The sequence below is a fragment of the Carcharhinus amblyrhynchos genome, unplaced genomic scaffold (assembly GCF_965287045.1).
Source record: "Carcharhinus amblyrhynchos unplaced genomic scaffold, sCarAmb.v2.hapA scaffold_52, whole genome shotgun sequence".
Classification (NCBI taxonomy): domain Eukaryota; kingdom Metazoa; phylum Chordata; class Chondrichthyes; order Carcharhiniformes; family Carcharhinidae; genus Carcharhinus; species Carcharhinus amblyrhynchos.
The window spans coordinates 600,555-620,502 of NW_027649793.1; the positions used below are offsets into that span (position 1 = coordinate 600,555).

Sequence of the window (19,948 nt, forward strand, 5' to 3'; positions counted from 1 at the left end):
TCCTTACCTGCATCGACCCCGTCTATTCCTTGAAGTATTTTGTGAGTTTCATTGAGATCACCTCTCATTCTTCGAAACTCTAGTGAATACAGATCCAGTTTGCCTGATCTCTCTTCATAAGACAGTCCTACTGTCCCTGGGACAAGTCTGGTGAACCTTCGTTGAACTCTTGATGGCAATTATATCCTTTTGGTAAGGTGCACATAGTACCCCAGGTATGGTCTAACCAAGTGTCTATATAATTAAAGCAAGACCTCTACTCAAACCTTCTTGTGATAAAGGCTAACATTCCATTAGCTTGCTGTACCTGCATGTTGGCTTTCAGTGACTTATGGACAAGGACACTCCGACCTCTCTATACATCTACTCTTCCTAATTTCTTACCATTTAGGAAATACTCTGCACATTTGTTCCTTCTGCCAAAGTACATCGCCTCACATTTTTCCATATCTCCCTCTGTCCTGTTCTTCCACATGAGGGAACGTCCTTTCCTCATCCATCCCACTGAAGACCCTTCAGGATTTTCCATGTTTCAATCAAGCAACCTTAGAACTTCTGGCCTCAGAAATGTTGACATTGACACAAACGGTTTGAGGGCACGCTGACAGAGTTTGCGAGAGGTGATGATCTGAGGATTACTCCCCGTGATGACAGGAAGGTCAGCCAGGTTAGTGCAGAGTTGGAGAAATGGTGCAGGAGATAGGGTTTCAGGTTTGTCTGGCACTGCATCCTGGGCAGGATAGTGATCTGTTCACAAGGAATGGGGTTACTTAGAAGAAAAACAAAATTCAACATGTCTGCTGTGGCTCTCACCAATTTTCACATATGCAGCGTAGAAAGCATCCTTTCTGATTATATCGCAGCTTGGTATGGCTCCTGCTCTGCCCAAGACTGCAAGAAACTACAAAGGGTCATGATCGTAGTCCAATCCATCACACAAACCAGCCTCCCGTTCACTGACTCTGTCTACACATCTCACTGCCTCAGAAAAGCAGCCAGCATAATCAAAGACCCCACGCATCCTGGACATTCTTTCTCCCACCTTCTTTCTTTGAGAATAAGATACAGAAGTCTGACGTCACGTGCCAACTCAAGAACAACTTCTTCCCTGCTACAATCAGACTTTTCAATGGATCCACCATACATTAAGCTGATCTTTCTCTAACCCCTAGCTATGACCCTCTCTCGAGCTCCTTTCCCTCTCCCCTACGTACTCTATGTTTTGTTTTTATAGCAGGTGAGAAACAATACTTTTCACTGTGTCCCAGTACACATGACAACAACAAATCAAATCTGGTCAGGGATGGGAGCTACGTCTCTGTGTGGGGAGGCCAGCTAGTGCTACAAGGGGAGGGGCACGAAATGAAGCATCAGAGAAGGCACAAGTAACAGAGAGAACTGAGACAGGGAAATATCATTAGAATAAAGAAGGGTAGAGTCACGAATGATGAAAAACAGTCTAAAGTGACTTTGGACTGTTTGTGTGTTCATGTACAGCGAAATAAGATTTTGATTTGATTTGATTAATTATTGTCACGTATTAGCATACTGTGAAAAGTATTTCTTGCTCGCTATACAAAGCATACTGTTCATTGGGAAGGAAATGAGAGTGCAGAATGTAGCATTACAGTCATTGCTAGGGTGTAGAGAAAGATCAACTTAACGCAAGGTAGGTCCATTCAAAAGCCTGACAGCAGCAGGGAAGAAGATGTTCTTGAGTTGGTTGGGACATGACCTCAGACGTTTGTATCTTTTTCCCAACGGAAGAAGGTGGAAGAGAGAATGTCTGGGGTCCTTAATTATGGTAGTTGCTTTTCCAAGGCAACAGGAAGGGTAGACAGTCAATGGATGGGAGGCTGAGTTGTGTGTTGGATTGGGCTAGAGGGCGGGAATGTGGAACTGAGCCACGACAGATCAGCCATGATCTTATTGAATGGCGGGGCAGGCTCGAAGGGCTAGATGGCCTACTCCTGCTCCTATTTCTTATGTTCTTATGACCTTTTGCAGTTTCTTGCGGTCTTGGTCAGAGCAGGAGCCCATACCAAGCTGTGATAGAACCAGAGAGAATGCTTTCCATGGTGCATCTGTATAAGTTGATGAGAGTCATAGCTGACATGCCATATTTCCTTAGTCTTCTGAGAAAGCAGAAGCTGAGAAAGATGTGAGAGATGGAGGTATAAGACACCACTTGAGATGATCTTTTTTCGGATAATCGATTAAACCAAATTAAGGGAGAAAATAAAAGAGTTAAAGGGATACTGCATGAAAGAAAAGAGATGTCACATGAGAGGACGATAAACGGCATTGCCAGAAACTTTAACAAGGCCAGGAGTGGGAACTTAACCTGACTGTGGTATTCAGGAGAATGGCGGAAGGAGAAGAAGTTGTTTGTGGCAGTTTTGCTCTAGAAATTAGCACGTTAGTAATAGAAAGGGATAATATACTGAGAGATCAAAGACAGAACCTTTCTGGCTGAAATGAAGGAGCAGCAGGAGCACTGCGCGTAAGCTACAAACAGCTGAATAGTGCAAAGGAGACGGCGGACTACATCTACAGACACTTTACAGAAAAATATTAGAATGATGATAACGGAAGACTTCGGAAGATAACGGAAGATAACGGAAGATGATAACGGGGACCTTATTGAAACATATAAGATGATTAGAGGTTTAGACAGGGTGGATAGTGATAGCCTTTTTCCTAGGATGGAGAAAGCTAGCACGAGGGGGCATGGCTTTAAATTAAGGGGGGGTAGTTATAGGACTGATGTCAGGGGTAGGTTCTTTACCCAGAGGGTGGTGAGGGACTGGAATGCCCTGCCAGCTGCAGTTGTAAATGCGCCTAGTTTGGGGGCGTTTAAGAGATCTGTGGATAGATTTATGGACGAAATGGGATTGGTTTAGATTAGTGGGTTAGTGTTGTTTTTTTAAAAGCTGGTCGGCGCAACATCGTGGGCCGAAGGGCCTGTTCTGCGCTGTAATGTTCTATGTTCTATGTTCAAATATAGCTTACAATCCTAGGTTGGTTAGGGCACAGACTGAGGGTGTTTGACCCATTATCCATGCGGACCCTTTGCAAAATCTATCCGTCTGGTATCACTCTCCTGCCTTTTCTCCTCAGGCCTGCAGTTGTTTTCTCTTCAGCTAATGATCCTATTCTCTATCCGGATTGAATCTCCCCCCATCAGCCACTCTCCCCGGTCATTCATTCCAAATCAGAAACACTGGTCCATAACATTATTCTATGGCATCACCTAAATGCTTCTCAAATGTTGTCAGGGTTCTCACCTCATCCACCCTTTGAGTTCCACATTCCCACCACCCTTTGACAAAGGGTCACCTGGACTCAAAACATCAGCTCTTTTCTCTCCTTACAGTTCCTGCTGAGAGTTTACAGTATTTTCTCTTTTGGTCCTAGCACCCTCTAAATCTCCTGCCCACTTACCTTAAATCTATGCTCCCTATTGACCCCGCTATTAAAGGGAAAGGTTTCTCCCGAGCCATCCGATCCATGCCCCTCATAGTCTTGTCCACCTCAGTCAGGTCCCCCCTCAGCCTTCTCTGCTCCAAGGATAACAACCCCAGCCTCTCTTCATAGCTGAAACCCCTTCATCCCAGGCAGTGTCCTGGTGAATCTCCTCTGCACCCTCTCCACTGCATTCACACCCTTCCAATAGTGAGGTGACCAGAACTGCACACAGTTCTCCAGCTGTGGCTTCAGGAGTTTTTAATACAGCTCCATTATAACCTCCCTGCGCTTTTATTCAATGCCTCGGCTAATAAAAGGGGTGGGAATACTTGGGACGTGACTGATACAGATTCCATTTACACAGCTTTGAGACATTTGCAGGCGCTATACAAATGCAGATATTTGCTTTTTTTTCCCCCCTCTTTGGACTCGGGACCAGGGAATCTGTATTAAACCTGATCCAGAAACCTATCTGGATGGAGAGTGTGGTGGGAAGTGTGGCTACAGTGTGTCATAAAAGACCAGTTCGGACCAGCACCACTTTTAATGCGCTTTATTTAGCGAGATTCGATCAAAACGCACAAAAGAGCTGGCAGAGGAGCGATGGGCTGAATGGCCGTGACTACAGCCGAGCACGAGTTTTACATGAAATAACAATACAACAAAAAGCAGGAATGCAATCACCCCGCATGAAACACAAAATGAGAGATTGGAACCATTTTCTGGCTTCTGTCTAAATGTCTATCAAACGTGTTTCCGTCTCCGGGGCGGATGTTTCAAAGTGAAAGTGAGAAAGATTAAGGTTGGGTTTTTTTTTCCTGTATTGCCTGGCCTGTTTCTCCTCCATTCCCCAGCTCAAACAAACCGGCAGGCTGAAGGAGAGAGAGAGAGGGGGAAGAAAGGCGTCTGATGCAGCAACAGGTAAGTGAATGAATGAGAGAGTTACCTGGGACTGTAAGAATTGGTTACATTGGGAAATTACAGCATTCCCGGCTGGGAACCGCAGCCTCCGTGTTCAGGCTGAAGGGCGTGATTCTCTCCACTTCAATAATTGTGTGTTTGTGAAAAAACAAGAGCAGATCAGAGGTTCTGAGGCTCAGAAACATCTCTGGAAACACTCGCCACCACACCCCTGTCCAGCCCAGCCCTGAAACTGACAAGGGGTCACAATCCTGAAACTGAGTCTGTATTTACACTCCCCACCACACCCTCCATCCAGATAGGGTTTCTGGGTGAGGTTTAATACAGGGGTCAGATTCCCTGGTCCCCCTTCCAATGGGGGAAAACAACAAATACCTGCATTTGTACAGCGCCTGCAAATGTCTCAAAGCCTCTGTGTAACCCGGTGAGGGGTTCGAAGTGCAGCCACTGTTGCCAGTCTGACCGCAACAAACTTTCCTATTAACCGATTATCTGACCTATTACAGCTCAGGGAATAAAGCTTAACCCCGGACACACACCCCAAACCCACCACCTCAGCACCCAGTATTATAGAGAGGGGGCCTTTGGTCACCCAGTATTATAGCGAGAGAGAGAGAGCGAGCCAGAGCACCCAGTATTATAGAGAGAGATCCCCAGCACCCAGTATTACAGAGAGAGAGCGCCAGCACCCAGTATTATAGAGAGAGAGAGCGCCAGCACCCAGTATTATAGAGAGAGAGAGCCCCAGCACCCAGTATTATAGAGAGAGAGAGCACCAGCACCCAGTATTATAGAGAGAGAGAGCACCAGCACCCAGTATTATAGAGAGAGAGCACCAGCACCCAGTATTATAGAGAGAGAGATCCCCAGCACCCAGTATTATGGAGAGAGAGATCCCCAGCACCCAGTATTATAGAGAGAGAGATCCCCAGCACCCAGTATTATAGAGAGAGAGATCCCCAGCACCCAGTATTATAGAGAGAGAGATCCCCAGCACCCAGTATTATAGAGAGAGAGATCCCCAGCACCCAGTATTAGAGAGAGAGATCCCCAGCACCCAGTATTATAGAGAGAGAGGACCCCAGCACCCAGTATTATAGAGAGAGAGAGGACCCCAGCACCCAGTATTATAGAGAGAGAGAGGACCCCAGCACCCAGTATTATAGAGAGAGAGAGAGAGAGAGCCCCAGTACCCAGTATTATAGAGAGAGAGAGCCCCAGTACCCAGTATTATAGAGAGAGAGAGCCCCTGTACCCAGTATTATAGAGAGAGAGAGAGAGAGAGCCCCAGCACCCAGTATTATAGAGAGAGAGCCCCAGTACCCAGTATTATAGAGAGAGAGATCCCCAGCACCCAGTATTATAGAGAGAGAAATCCCCAGCACCCAGTATTATAGAGAGAGAGAGCCCCTGTACCCAGTATTATAGAGAGAGAGAGAGAGAGAGAGCCCCAGTACCCAGTATTATAGAGAGAGAGATCCCCAGCACCCAGTATTATAGAGAGAGAGAGAGAGAGATCCCCAGCACCCAGTATTATAGAGAGAGAGCCCCAGTACCCAGTATTATAGAGAGAGAGATCCCCAGCACCCAGTATTATAGAGAGAGAAATCCCCAGCACCCAGTATTATAGAGAGAGAGAGCCCCTGTACCCAGTATTATAGAGAGAGAGAGAGAGAGAGCCCCAGCACCCAGTATTATAGAGAGAGAGATCCCCAGCACCCAGTATTATAGAGAGAGAGCCCCAGTACCCAGTATTATAGAGAGAGAGATCCCCAGCACCCAGTATTATAGAGAGAGAAATCCCCAGCACCCAGTATTATAGAGAGAGAGATCCCCAGCACCCAGTATTATAGAGAGAGAGATCCCCAGCACTCAGTATTATAGAGAGAGAGATCCCCAGCACTCAGTATTATAGAGAGAGAGCCCCAGTACCCAATATTATAGAGAGAGGACCCCAGCACCCAGTATTATAGAGAGAGAGATCCCCAGCACCCAGTATTATAGAGAGAGAGCCCCAGTACCCAGTATTATAGAGAGAGACGACCCCAGCACTCAGTATTATAGAGAGAGAGAGCCCCAGCACCCAGTATTATAGAGAGAGAGATCCCCAGCACCCAGTATTATAGAGAGAGAGATTCCCAGCGCCCAGTATTATAGAGAGATCCCCAGCACCCAGTATTATAGAGAGAGCCCCAGCACCCAGTATTATAGAGAGAGAGAGCCCCAGCACCCAGTATTATAGAGAGAGAGAGCCCCAGCACCCAGTATTATAGAGAGAGAGAGCCCCAGCACCCAGTATTATAGAGAGAGAGAGCCCCAGCACCCAGTATTATAGAGAGAGAGAGCCCCAGCACCCAGTATTATAGAGAGAGAGAGCCCCAGCACCCAGTATTATAGAGAGAGAGAGCCCCAGCACCCAGTATTATAGAGAGAGAGAGCCCCAGCACTCAGTATTATAGAGAGAGAGAGAGAGATCCCCAGCACCCAGTATTATAAAGAGACGACCCCAGCACTCAGTATTATAGAGAGAGAGAGCCCCAGCACCCAGTATGATAGAGAGAGAGATCCCCAGCACTCAGTATTATAGAGAGAGAGAGAGATCCCCAGCACTCAGTATTATAGAGAGAGAGATCCCCAGCACTCAGTATTATATAGAGAGAGAGAGAGATCCCCAGCACCCAGTATTATAGAGAGACGACCCCAGCGCCCAGTATTATAGAGAGAGAGATCCCCAGCACTCAGTATTATAGAGAGAGAGAGAGATCCCCAGCACCCAGTATTATAGAGAGACGACCCCAGCGCCCAGTATTATAGAGAGAGGACCCCAGCACTCAGAATTATAGAGAGAGAGAGCCCCAGGACCCAGTATTATAGAGAGAGGAACCCAACACTCAGTATTATAGAGAGAGAGAGCCCCAGCACGCAGTATTATAGAGAGAGAGCCCCAGCACCCAGTATTATAGAGAGAGAGATCCCCAGTACCCAGTATTATAGAGAGAGAAATCCCCAGCACCCAGTATTATAGAGAGAGAGATCCCCAGCACTCAGTATTATAGAGAGAGAGATCCCCAGCACTCAGTAGTATAGAGAGAGAGATCCCCAGCACCCAGTATTATAGAGAGAGAGCCCCAGTACCCAGTATTATAGAGAGAGAGATCCCCAGCACCCAGTATTATAGAGAGAGAAATCCCCAGCACCCAGTATTATAGAGAGAGAGATCCCCAGCACCCAGTATTATAGAGAGAGAGATCCCCAGCACTCAGTATTATAGAGAGAGAGATCCCCAGCACTCAGTATTATAGAGAGAGAGCCCCAGTACCCAGTATTATAGAGAGAGGACCCCAGCACCCAGTATTATAGAGAGAGAGATCCCCAGCACCCAGTATTATAGAGAGAGAGCCCCAGTACCCAGTATTATAGAGAGAGGACCCCAGCACCCAGTATTATAGAGAGAGAGATCCCCAGCACCCAGTATTATAGAGAGAGAGATTCCCAGCGCCCAGTATTATAGAGAGATCCCCAGCACCCAGTATTATAGAGAGAGCCCCAGCACCCAGTATTATAGAGAGAGAGAGCCCCAGCACCCAGTATTATAGAGAGAGAGAGCCCCAGCACCCAGTATTATAGAGAGAGAGAGCCCCAGCACCCAGTATTATAGAGAGAGAGAGCCCCAGCACCCAGTATTATAGAGAGAGAGAGCCCCAGCACCCAGTATTATAGAGAGAGAGAGCCCCAGCACCCAGTATTATAGAGAGAGAGAGCCCCAGCACCCAGTATTATAGAGAGAGAGAGCCCCAGCACCCAGTATTATAGAGAGAGAGAGCCCCAGCACCCAGTATTATAGAGAGAGAGAGCCCCAGCACTCAGTATTATAGAGAGAGAGAGAGAGATCCCCAGCACCCAGTATTATAAAGAGACGACCCCAGCACTCAGTATTATAGAGAGAGAGAGAGATCCCCAGCACTCAGTATTATAGAGAGAGAGATCCCCAGCACTCAGTATTATATAGAGAGAGAGAGAGATCCCCAGGACCCAGTATTATAGAGAGACGACCCCAGCGCCCAGTATTATAGAGAGAGAGATCCCCAGCACTCAGTATTATAGAGAGAGAGAGAGATCCCCAGCACCCAGTATTATAGAGAGACGACCCCAGCGCCCAGTATTATAGAGAGAGGACCCCAGCACTCAGAATTATAGAGAGAGAGAGCCCCAGGACCCAGTATTATAGAGAGAGGAACCCAACACTCAGTATTATAGAGAGAGAGAGCCCCAGCACCCAGTATTATAGAGAGAGAGCCCCAGCACCCAGTATTATAGAGAGAGAGATCCCCAGTACCCAGTATTATAGAGAGAGAAATCCCCAGCACCCAGTATTATAGAGAGAGAGATCCCCAGCACTCAGTATTATAGAGAGAGAGATCCCCAGCACTCAGTAGTATAGAGAGAGAGATCCCCAGCACTCAGTATTATAGAGAGAGAGCCCCAGTACCCAGTATTATAGAGAGAGGACCCCAGCACCCAGTATTATAGAGAGAGAGATCCCCAGCACCCAGTATTATAGAGAGAGAGCCCCAGCACCCAGTATTATAGAGAGAGATCCCCACCACCCAGTATTATAGAGAGAGAGATTCCCAGCGCCCAGTATTATAGAGAGAGCCCCAGCACCCAGTATTATAGAGAGAGCCCCAGCACCCAGTATTATAGAGAGAGAGAGCCCCAGCACCCAGTATTATAGAGAGAGAGAGCCCCAGCACTCAGTATTATAGAGAGAGAGAGAGATCCCCAGCACCCAGTATTATAAAGAGATGACCCCAGCACTCAGTATTATAGAGAGAGAGAGCCCCAGCACCCAGTATTATAGAGAGAGAGATCCCCAGCACTCAGTATTATAGAGAGAGAGAGAGATCCCCAGCACTCAGTATTATAGAGAGAGAGATCCCCAGCACTCAGTATTATAGAGAGAGAGAGAGATCCCCAGCACCCAGTATTATAGAGAGACGACCCCAGCGCCCAGTATTATAGAGAGAGGACCCCAGCACTCAGAATTATAGAGAGAGAGAGCACCAGGACCCAGTATTATAGAGAGAGGAACCCAACACTCAGTATTATAGAGAGAGAGAGCCCCAGCACCCAGTATTATAGAGAGAGGACCCCAGCACCCAGTATTATAGAGAGAGGGCCTCAGCACCCAGTATTATAGAGAGAGAGATCCCCAGCACCCAGTATTATAGAGAGAGAGATCCCCAGCACCCAGTATTATAGAGAGAGAGATCCCCAGCACCCAGTATTATAGAGAGAGAGATCCCCAGCACCCAGTATTATAGAGAGAGAGATCCCCAGCACCCAGTATTATAGAGAGAGAGATCCCCAGCACCCAGTATTATAGAGAGAGAGATCCCCAGCACCCAGTATTATAGAGAGAGGACCCCAGCACCCAGTATTATAGAGAGAGAGATCCCCAGCACCCAGTATTATAGAGAGAGAGAGCCCCAGCACTCAGTATTATAGAGAGAGAGAGAGCCCCAGCACTCAGTATTATAGAGAGAGAGAGAGCCCCAGCACTCAGTATTATAGAGAGAGAGAGAGCCCCAGCACCCAGTATTATAGAGAGAGGACCCCAGCACCCAGTATTATAGAGAGAGAGAGCCCCAGCACCCAGTATTATAGAGAGAGAGATCCCCAGTACCCAGTATTATAGAGAGAGAGCCCCAGCACCCAGTATTATAGAGAGAGAGATCCCCAGCACCCAGTATTATAGAGAGAGAGAGAGGACCCCAGCACCCAGTATTATAGAGAGAGAGCCCCAGCACCCAGTATTATAGAGAGAGGACCCCAGCACCCAGTATTATAGAGAGAGAGATCCCCAGCACCTAGTATTATAGAGAGAGAGAGATCCCCAGCACCCAGTATTATAGAGAGAGAGATCCCCAGCACCCAGTATTATAGAGAGAGAGATCCCCAGTACTCAGTATTATAGAGAGAGAGATCCCCAGCACCCAGTATTATAGAGAGACGACCCCAGCACTCAGTATTATAGAGAGGGAGAGCCCCAGCACCCAGTATTATAGAGAGAGAGATCCCCAGCACCCAGTATTATAGAGAGAGAGATTCCCAGCGCCCAGTATTATAGAGAGAGATCCCCAGCACCCAGTATTATAGAGAGAGAGATCCCCAGCACCCAGTATTATAGAGAGAGAGAGCCCCAGCACCCAGTATTATAGAGAGAGAGAGAGCCCCAGCACCCAGTATTATAGAGAGAGAGAGAGCCCCAGCACCCAGTATTATAGAGAGATCCCCAGCACCCAGTATTATAGAGAGAGAGAGAGGACCCCAGCACTCAGTATTATAGAGAGAGAAGACCCCAGCAGTCAGTGTTATAGAGAGAGAGAGAGGACCCCAGTACCCAGTATTATAGAGAGAGGACCCCAGCACCCAGTATTATAGAGAGAGAGATCCCCAGCACCCAGTATTATAGAGAGAGAGATCCCCAGCACCCAGTATTATAGAGAGAGAGATCCCCAGCACCCAGTATTATAGAGAGAGAGATCCCCAGCACCCAGTATTATAGAGAGAGAGATCCCCAGCACCCAGTATTATAGAGAGAGAGATCCCCAGCACCCAGTATTATAGAGAGATCCCCAGCACCCAGTATTATAGAGAGAGAGAGCCCCAGCACCCAGTATTATAGAGAGAGGACCCCAGCACCCAGTATTATAGAGAGAGAGATCCCCAGCACCTAGTATTATAGAGAGAGAGAGATCCCCAGCACCCAGTATTATAGAGAGAGAGATCCCCAGCACCCAGTATTAGAGAGAGAGATCCCCAGTACTCAGTATTATAGAGAGAGAGATCCCCAGCACCCAGTATTATAGAGAGACGACCCCAGCACTCAGTATTATAGAGAGAGAGAGCCCCAGCACCCAGTATTATAGAGAGAGAGATCCCCAGCACCCAGTATTATAGAGAGAGAGATTCCCAGCGCCCAGTATTATAGAGAGAGAGATCCCCAGCACCCAGTATTATAGAGAGAGCCCCAGCACCCAGTATTATAGAGAGAGAGATCCCCAGTACCCAGTATTATAGAGAGAGAGCCCCAACACCCAGTATTATAGAGAGGGAGGACCCCAGCACCCAGTATTATAGAGAGAGAGGACCCCAGCACCCAGTATTATAGAGAGAGGACCCCAGCACCCAGTATTATAGAGAGAGATCCCCAGCACCCAGTATTATAGAGAGAGAGATCCCCAGCACCCAGTATTATAGAGAGAGATCCCCAGCACCCAGTATTATAGAGAGAGGACCCCAGCACCCAGTATTATAGAGAGAGAGATCCCCAGCACCCAGTATTATAGAGAGAGAGAGAGCCCCAGCACCCAGTATTATAGAGAGAGAGAGAGCCCCAGCACCCAGTATTATAGAGAGAGAGAGAGCCCCAGCACCCAGTATTATAGAGAGAGAGAGAGCCCCAGCACCCAGTATTATAGAGAGATCCCCAGCACCCAGTATTATAGAGAGAGAGAGAGGACCCCAGCACTCAGTATTATAGAGAGAGAAGACCCCAGCAGTCAGTATTATAGAGAGAGAGAGAGGACCCCAGTACCCAGTATTATAGAGAGAGGATCCCAGCACCCAGTATTATAGAGAGAGAGATCCCCAGCACTCAGTATTATAGAGAGAGAAGACCCCAGCACCCAGTATTATAGAGAGAGCCTATGGTGATGGGGAGTCCAAAGCAGCAGGGGTCAGTACACTAGGTCACAGTTGAGTGGGACTCCTCACCCCAAGTTCATGCTCATCTTCCCACTTTCTCTCCATTTTAGACAGTGGCTGAGAAGGGCAGGAATTCCTGGCGTGCGTCCTGGAAATTTTTCTATAGCAATCTCTTTCTAGTCCAATGAGAAAAGAGATATTGGTGGACAAGGTTCGTAGGAATGAGGTGGGATAAGTGGATCGAGTGTCAAAGAACAGTGAAAATTACAGCGCAGGAACAGACCCTTCAAGCCTGCACGGACCATTCTGTCCGACTGAACTAAAACCCCCTACTCTTCCGCAGGCCACATCCTTCTATTCCCATCCTGTTCATGTGTTTGTTAAGATGCCCCTTAAAAGTCACTACTGTACCTGCTTGCACTACCTCCCCTGGCAGTGAGTTCCAGGCACCCACCACCCTCTGTGTAAAAACCTTGCCTCGTACATCTCCTTTAAATCTTGCCCCTCACACCTTAAATGTAAGCCCTGTAGTCATTGACTCCTTCACCCTGGGAAAAGCTTCTGTCGATCCACTCTGTCCATGCTCCTCATAATCTTGTAGAATTCTATCAGGTCGCCCCTCAGCCTCCATCATCCCAGTGACAACAAACCAAATTTCTCCAACCTCTCCTCATATCTAATGCCCTCCATACCAGGCAAGATACTGGTCAATCTTTTCTGCACCCTCTCCAAAGCCTCCACATCCTTCTGGTAGTGTGGCGACCAGAACTGAACATTATATTCCAAGTGCGGCCTAACTAGAGAGTGGGGGTCAATGGGTGCTATTCGGATTGGCGGTTGGTGACTAGTGGAGTGCCCCAGGGGTCGGTGCTGGGGCCTCAGCTATTTACCATTTATATAGATGATCTGGAGGAGGGAACCGAGTGCAGGGTGTCGAAATTTGCTGATGACACCAAGATTGGTGGAACGGCAAATTGTGCGGAGGGTGTGGAGAGTCTGCAGAAGGATCTAGATAGGCTGGGCGAATGGGCCAGGAACTGGCAAATGGAATTTAATGTTGGCAAGTGCGAGGTGGTCCACTTTGGTAGGAATAATGGTAGGAAGGACTATTACTTACGTGGCGAAAAACTGCAGCAGGCAACGGTGCAGAGGGACCTCGGGGTCCTTGTGCAGGAGTCGCAAAAACCCAGCCTGCAGGTGCAGCAGGTGGTCAGGAAGGCGAATGGGATGTTGGCCTTCATAGCGAGGGGGATTGAATATAAAAGTAGGGAGGTCTTGCTGCAGCTGTGTAGGGCATTGGTGAGGCCGCAGCTGGAGTACTGTGTGCAGTTTTGGTTGCCGCACTTACGCAAGGATATTTTGGCCTTGGAGGGAGTGCAGAGGAGGTTTAATAGGCTGATACTGGAGTTGAGAGGGTTGAGCTATGAGGAGAGGCTGAATAAACTCGGCTTGTACTCGTTAGAGTTTAGAAGAATGAGGGGAGATCTCATTGAGACATATAAGATGATGAATGGGATGGATAGGATAGAGGTGGAGAGACTCTTCCCACTCAGAAAGGACAGTAGGACTAGGGGGCACAGCCTTAAGATAAAGGGGGGGCGGTTTAGAATAGAGTTGAGGAAGAACTTCTTCACTCAAAGGGTGGTGAATCTCTGGAATTCTCTGCCCGTTGAAGTGGTGGAGGCTGCCTCGCTAAATATTTTTAAGATGCGGGTTGATGGGTTCTTGATAAGAGAGGGGATTAAGGGTTATGGGGAGAGGGCGGGAATGTGGAACTGAGCCACGACAGATCAGCCATGATCTTATTGAATGGCGGGGCAGGCTCGAAGGGCTAGATGGCCTACTCCTGCTCCTATTTCTTATGTTCTTATAAAGCTGCAACATGACTTGCCAATTTTTAAACTCAGTGTCCCGGCCGATGAAGGCAGGCATGCCGTATGCCTTCTTGACTGCCTTCTCCACGTGCATTGCCACTTTCAGTGACCTGTGTACCTGTACACCCAGATCCCTTTGCCCATCAATACTTTTAAGGGTTCTGCCATTCACTATGTAATTCTTATCTTTATTAGACCTTCCAAAATGCATTACCTCACATTTGTCCAGATTAAACTCCATCTGCCGTCTCTCTGCCCAAGTCTCCAATCGATCTATATCCTGCTGTATCCTCTGATGATCCTCATTGCTATCCTCAAATCCACCAACCTTTGTGTCATCCGCAAACTTACTAATCAAACCAGTTACATTTTCCTCCAAATCTTTCATATATAATACAAACAGCAAAGGGCCCAGCGCTGATGTCCGAGGATCGGCCACTTGTCACAGCCCTCCATTCAGAAACACACCCTTCCACTGCTGCCCACTGTCTTCTATGAACGAGCCAGTTCTGTATCCATCTTGCCAGTGGGGGAATGTTTGGGGAATAGTGATCATTGCGTTGTGAGCTTTAGGTTTGCTGTGGCAGGGACAAACTGAGGGAAAGCCAACGTCAATCGGGGTAGGAATGGGCGCGGAGCCCTGAAATTAGAGCCATGGATTGTTAAAAAGAACACAATCGGCCATCCCCAAAGAAAACAGAATCCAGGCACAGTCAAGGTATAGATCCCAATAAGGGAAAGGTAAGCAGGACAAATCCAGAGCTGCTTGGATGAAAGAAGAGTTAGAAATTCAGATAAAGAGGGAAAAGTGTGCTTGCGACAGGTTTCAGGTAGAAAATATACTTGAGAACCAAGAGGATTACAGAGAGGAGGTGGAAAAGCACATTGGAGAAATGAGGGGGAGTATGAGAAGAGGCTGGTAATTAGAATCAAAGTATGGAATTCTCCCATCCCACCGGCCATGGGAGTCGGAGCAGGTGGATCATGGAAGTCTCTGGTGGAATTTTGGGATGAACGAGGCTGGAAAGTCCCGCCTATAGACCGGAATTTAACTATCCTGCCTGCCATGGGAATCAGAGCGGGCGGACGATGGAAAGGTCAGTTGACCTCAGATGGTACTTTCCAGACTTGGGGCAAGCGAGGCTGGAAAATCCCGGCCATAGGCTGGAATTTAACTACCCCGCCCGCCACGGGAATCAGAGTGGGTGAGGGGAAAAGATCCGTTGACCTCGGGGCGGGATTTTACGGTTTTGGGACAAACGAGCCCTTCAAACCCTGCCCCTGGAGTTTCCACAGTGTAGAAGGAGGCCATTGGCCCACGCACCAACTCTCCGACACAGTATCTTACCCAGGCCCTCTCCCCACCCTATCTCTGTAACCCCACACGTTTACCCAAATCCCTTAACCTACACGCCTGAGGGCAATTTAGAATGGCCAATCCCCCTAATATACACATCCTGGCACACTAAAGGGCAAGTTAGTGTGGCCAATCCTTCTAAACTATACATCTTTGGACTTTCAAAAATGGCTTTGCATTGTTAATGGCCCAAAAGTGCTTTTAATTTGAAACATAATGCATGAATTATATCATTTTATTATGGACATCAACTCTAAATCAGAAATGAAAAGTTAACCAGGGGCACTTTTTAAAAAGGATATGTTCCTATCTTAATCTAAAGCAATTGTAATATTTTGAATTTATTCCCTCCCAACTGCTTAGAACAATGAACAAGGAGGTCCCAATTTTATCCTATAATTGAACCAGATGAAAACACAGCGTGTTCTGTGGGTTTACTATATAGGAATGGTTTCAAAATGAATATAACTACAGCTTAAAGTTTGTTTATTTGTCACAAGTAGACTTGCATTAACATCGCAATGAAGTTACTGTGAAAATCCTTGCCACAGCCCAGAGCATGTTCCGAATGATGGACTACGCTGCAGGTCTGAAAGTGAAAGCTGGGGGAATTGTGGAGACGTTGGTGATTGTTCAGGAATCACTGGATTCAGGGAGGGGATCAGAGGACTGGAAAGTAGCCAATGTAACTCTGCTGTTTGAGAAGGGAGGGAGACAGCAGACAGGGAATTATAGGCTGGTTAGCCTGACTTCGGTCATTGGCAAGATTTTAGAGTCCATTATTAAAGATGAGATTGCAGGATACTCAGAGGTGCATGAAAAAGTAGGTCTGAGTCAGCTTGGCTTTGTCAAGGGGAGGTCACGTCTGACAAATCTATTAGGGTTCTTTGAGGAGGTAATAAGGAGGTTAAATAAAGGAGAAACAGTGGACGTGATTTATTTAGATTTCCAGAAGGCCTTTGACAAGGTGCTGCACAGGAGACTGTTAACATAAGTTAAGAGCCCATGGTGTTAAGGGTAAGATCCTGGCATGGATAGAGGATTGGCCGACTGGCAAAAGGCAGAGAGTGAGGATAAAGAGGTTTCTTTCAGGATGGCAGCCTGTGCCTAGTGCTGTGCCTCAGGGGTCCACAACTTATCACAATATACGTTAGCGATTCGGAAGGGGGAACTGAAAGCACTGTTGCCACGTTTGCAAATGATGCAGAGATGTGTCGAGGGACAGGTAGTATTGAGGAAGCGGGGGGCTGCAGAAGGACTTGGGGGGCTGCTAGGAGAGTGGGCAAAGACGTGGCAGATGGAATACAAGGTGGAAAAGTGTGAGGTTAATCACTTTGGCAGGAGGAATGGAGGCTTAGATTATTTTCTAAATGGGGAAATGCTTAGAAAATCAGAAACACAAAGGGACTTGGGAGTCATTGTTCAAGATTCTCCTAAAGTTAACGTGCAGATTCAGTCAACAGTTAGGAAGGTAAATGTAATATAAGCATTCACATCGAGAGGGCTAGAATACAAGAGCCGGGACGTACTTCTGAGGCTGTATAAGGCTCTGGTCAGACCCCATTTGGAGTATTGTGAGCAGTTTTGGACCTAAGGAAGGATGCGCTGGTTATGGAAAGGGTCCAGAGGAGGTTCACAAGAACGACCCCTGGAATAAAGAGCTTGTCGCCTGAGGAATGGTTGAGACTCTGGGTCTGCACTCGTTGGAGTTTAGAAGGATGGGGGGGAATCTTATTTAAACTTACAGGATTCTGTGAGGCCCTGGATAGAGTGGGCATGGAGGGGATGTTTCCACTAGTGGGAAAAACTAGAGGGCACGACCTCAGGGACGATCCTTTAAAACAGAGATGAGGAGGAATTTCTTCAGCCAGAGAGTTGTGAAGCTGTGGAACTGACTGCCCCAGAGTGCAGTGGAGACAGAGTCAATCAACAGTTTCGGGAAAGAGATAGATATGTTTCTGCTGTAAAGCTGGATAAGGGGCGATGAGGAACAGGCAGGAAATCAGTCATGATCCTATAGAACGGTGGAGCAGGATGGAAGGGTTACTCTTGCTCCCAATTCCTGCGTTCCTATCTGAGACTCACTTCTGTGAAATGCTAAAGGTGCTATGTAAATGCAGGATTTTGAGGTCAGGTTCTTCTTAGGCAGTCATTTGCGGACGACACAAAGATTGCTGGACTTGCTGATAGCGATGAACATTGTCCGAGGATACAGCAGGATATAGATAGGCTGGAAAATTGGGCGGAGAAATGGCAGATGGAAGTGAATCCAGATAAATGCAAAGTGATGCATTTCGTTCCAACTAATGTAAGGGGGAGCTGTATAATAAATAGCAGAACCATCAGGAGTGTAGACACACAGAGGGACCTGGGTGTGCAAGTCCACAGATCCTTAAAGGTGGCAGCACAGGTGGAGAGGGTGGTGAAGAAGGCATATGGCGTGCGTGCCTTTATAGGATGGGGCATAGAGTATAAAAGTTGGCATATGATGTTGCAGCTATACAGAACATTGGTTAGGCCACATTTGGAGTACTACGTCCAGCTCTGGTTGCCACACTACCTGAAGGATGTGGAGGCTTTGGAGAGAGTACAGAAAAAGTGTACCAGGATGTTGCCCGGTGTGGAGGGTCTTAGCCATGAGGAGAGATTGGGTAAACTGGGGCTGTTCTCCCTGGAAAGACGGAGAATGAGGGGCGACCAAATAGAGGTGTATAAAATTCTGAAGGGCATAGCTAGGGTGAACAGTGGGAAGCTTTTTCCCAGGTCGGAGGTGACGAGCACAAGGGGTCACGAGTTCAGAGTGAGGGGGGCAAGGTTCAGCACAGATATCAGGGGGACGTATTTTACACAGAGGGTGAGGGGGGCCTGGAATGCGCTGCCAAGCAGGGTATGGAGGTGGACACGCTGGGAGCGTTTAAGGGTTATCTAGATAGCCACGTCAACAGACTGGGAATGGAGGGATACAAACGAATGGTCTAGTTGGGCGCAGGCTTGGAGGGCCGAAGGGCCTGTTTCCTGCGCTGTACTGTTCTCTGTCCAGTCCCATGGGATTGAGGATGAGTTGTTTGAACTCCAGTACAGTGGGCTCACAGATAATCCAGTACGTGTTCTGCAGACACACTGGGGAGGCGATGGCCTTCTGGTATTATTAGAACATAAGAACATAAGAAATAGGAGCAGGAGTAGGCCATTTAGCCCTTCGAGCCTGCCCCGCCATTCAATAAGATCATGGCTGATCTGTCGTGGCTCAGTTCCACTTTCCCGCCCCCTCCCCATAACCCTTAATCCCCTCTCTTATCAAGAACCCATCAACCCGCGTCTTAAAAATATTTAGCGAGGCAGCCTCCACCACTTCAACGGGCAGAGAATTCCAGAGATTCACCACCCTTTGAGTGAAGAAGTTCCTCCTCAACTCCGTTCTAAACCGCCCCCCCTTTATCTTGAGGCTGTGCCCCCTAGTCCTACTGTCCTTTCTGAGCGGGAAGAGTCTCTCCACCTCTATCCTATCCATCCCATTCATCATCTTATACGTCTCAATGAGATCTCCCCTCATTCTTCTAAACTCTAACGAGTACAAGCCTAGTTTATTCAGCCTCTCCTCATAGCTCAACCCCTTCAACTCCGGTATCAGCCTAGTAAACCTCCTCTGCACTCCCTCCAGGGCCAAAATATCCTTGCGCAGGTGCGGCGCCCAAAACTGCACACAGTACTCCAGCTGCGGCCTCACCAATGCCCTATACAGCTGCAGCAAGACCTCCCTACTTTTATATTCAATCCCCCTCGCTATGAAGGCCAGCATCCCATTCGCCTTCCTGACCACCTGCTGCACCTGCAAGCTGGGTTTTTGCGACTCATGCACAAGGACCCCGAGGTCCCTCTGCACCGTCGCCTGCTGCAGTTTTTCGCCACGTAAGTAATAGTCCTTCCTACCATTATTCCTACCAAAGTGGACCACCTCGCACTTGCCAACATTAAATTCCATTTGCCATTTCCTGGCCCATTCGCCCAGCCTATCTAGATCCTTCTGCAGACTCTCCACACCCTCCGCACAATTTGCCTTTCCCCCAATCTTGGTGTCATCAGCAAATTTCGACACCCTGCACTCGGTTCCCTCCTCCAGATCATCTATATAAATGGTAAATAGCTGAGGCCCCAGCACCGACCCCTGGGGCACCCCACTAGTCACCAACCGCCAATCCGAATAGCACCCGTTGACCCCCACTCTCTGCCTCCTATTTGACAACCAATCCTCTATCCACGCTAACACCCTACCCCCAACTCCAAGTCCCCTGACCTTCTGCAATAACCTCTTATGAGGTACTTTGTCAAATGCCTTCTGAAAATCAAGAAAGACCACATCCACCGGCTCTCCTCTATCCACCACCCTAGACACATCCTAGACACATTATTGCTAGACTATTAATCCAAAAACCCTGCTAATGTGACCCAGGGTTGAATCGTGTCACGGCAGACGGTGGGATTTACATTCAAAGAAAAACGTGTCTAAAATTGAGACTCTGCGGATGACTATGAAACCATTGTTGGAAAAAGCCATCTGGTTCCCTCTGGGAAGGAAATCTGTTGTCTTTAGCTGGTCTGGCCTACACGTGATCCCAGA

At 47.9% G+C, this 19,948-nt stretch overlaps 1 protein-coding gene across 1 annotated transcript in view; it reads left to right on the forward strand.

The window, feature by feature from the left end:
* The first annotated feature begins 4,265 nt into the window (after positions 1-4,265).
* Positions 4,266-19,948, forward strand: part of LOC145337540 (butyrophilin subfamily 3 member A1-like) — a 41,163-nt gene continuing 25,480 nt past the window's right edge. Inside the window, exon 1 of the mRNA XM_080182333.1 lies at positions 4,266-4,389. The gene's annotated coding sequence lies outside the window, so the exon portion shown is untranslated. The remainder of the gene's footprint in view (positions 4,390-19,948) is intronic.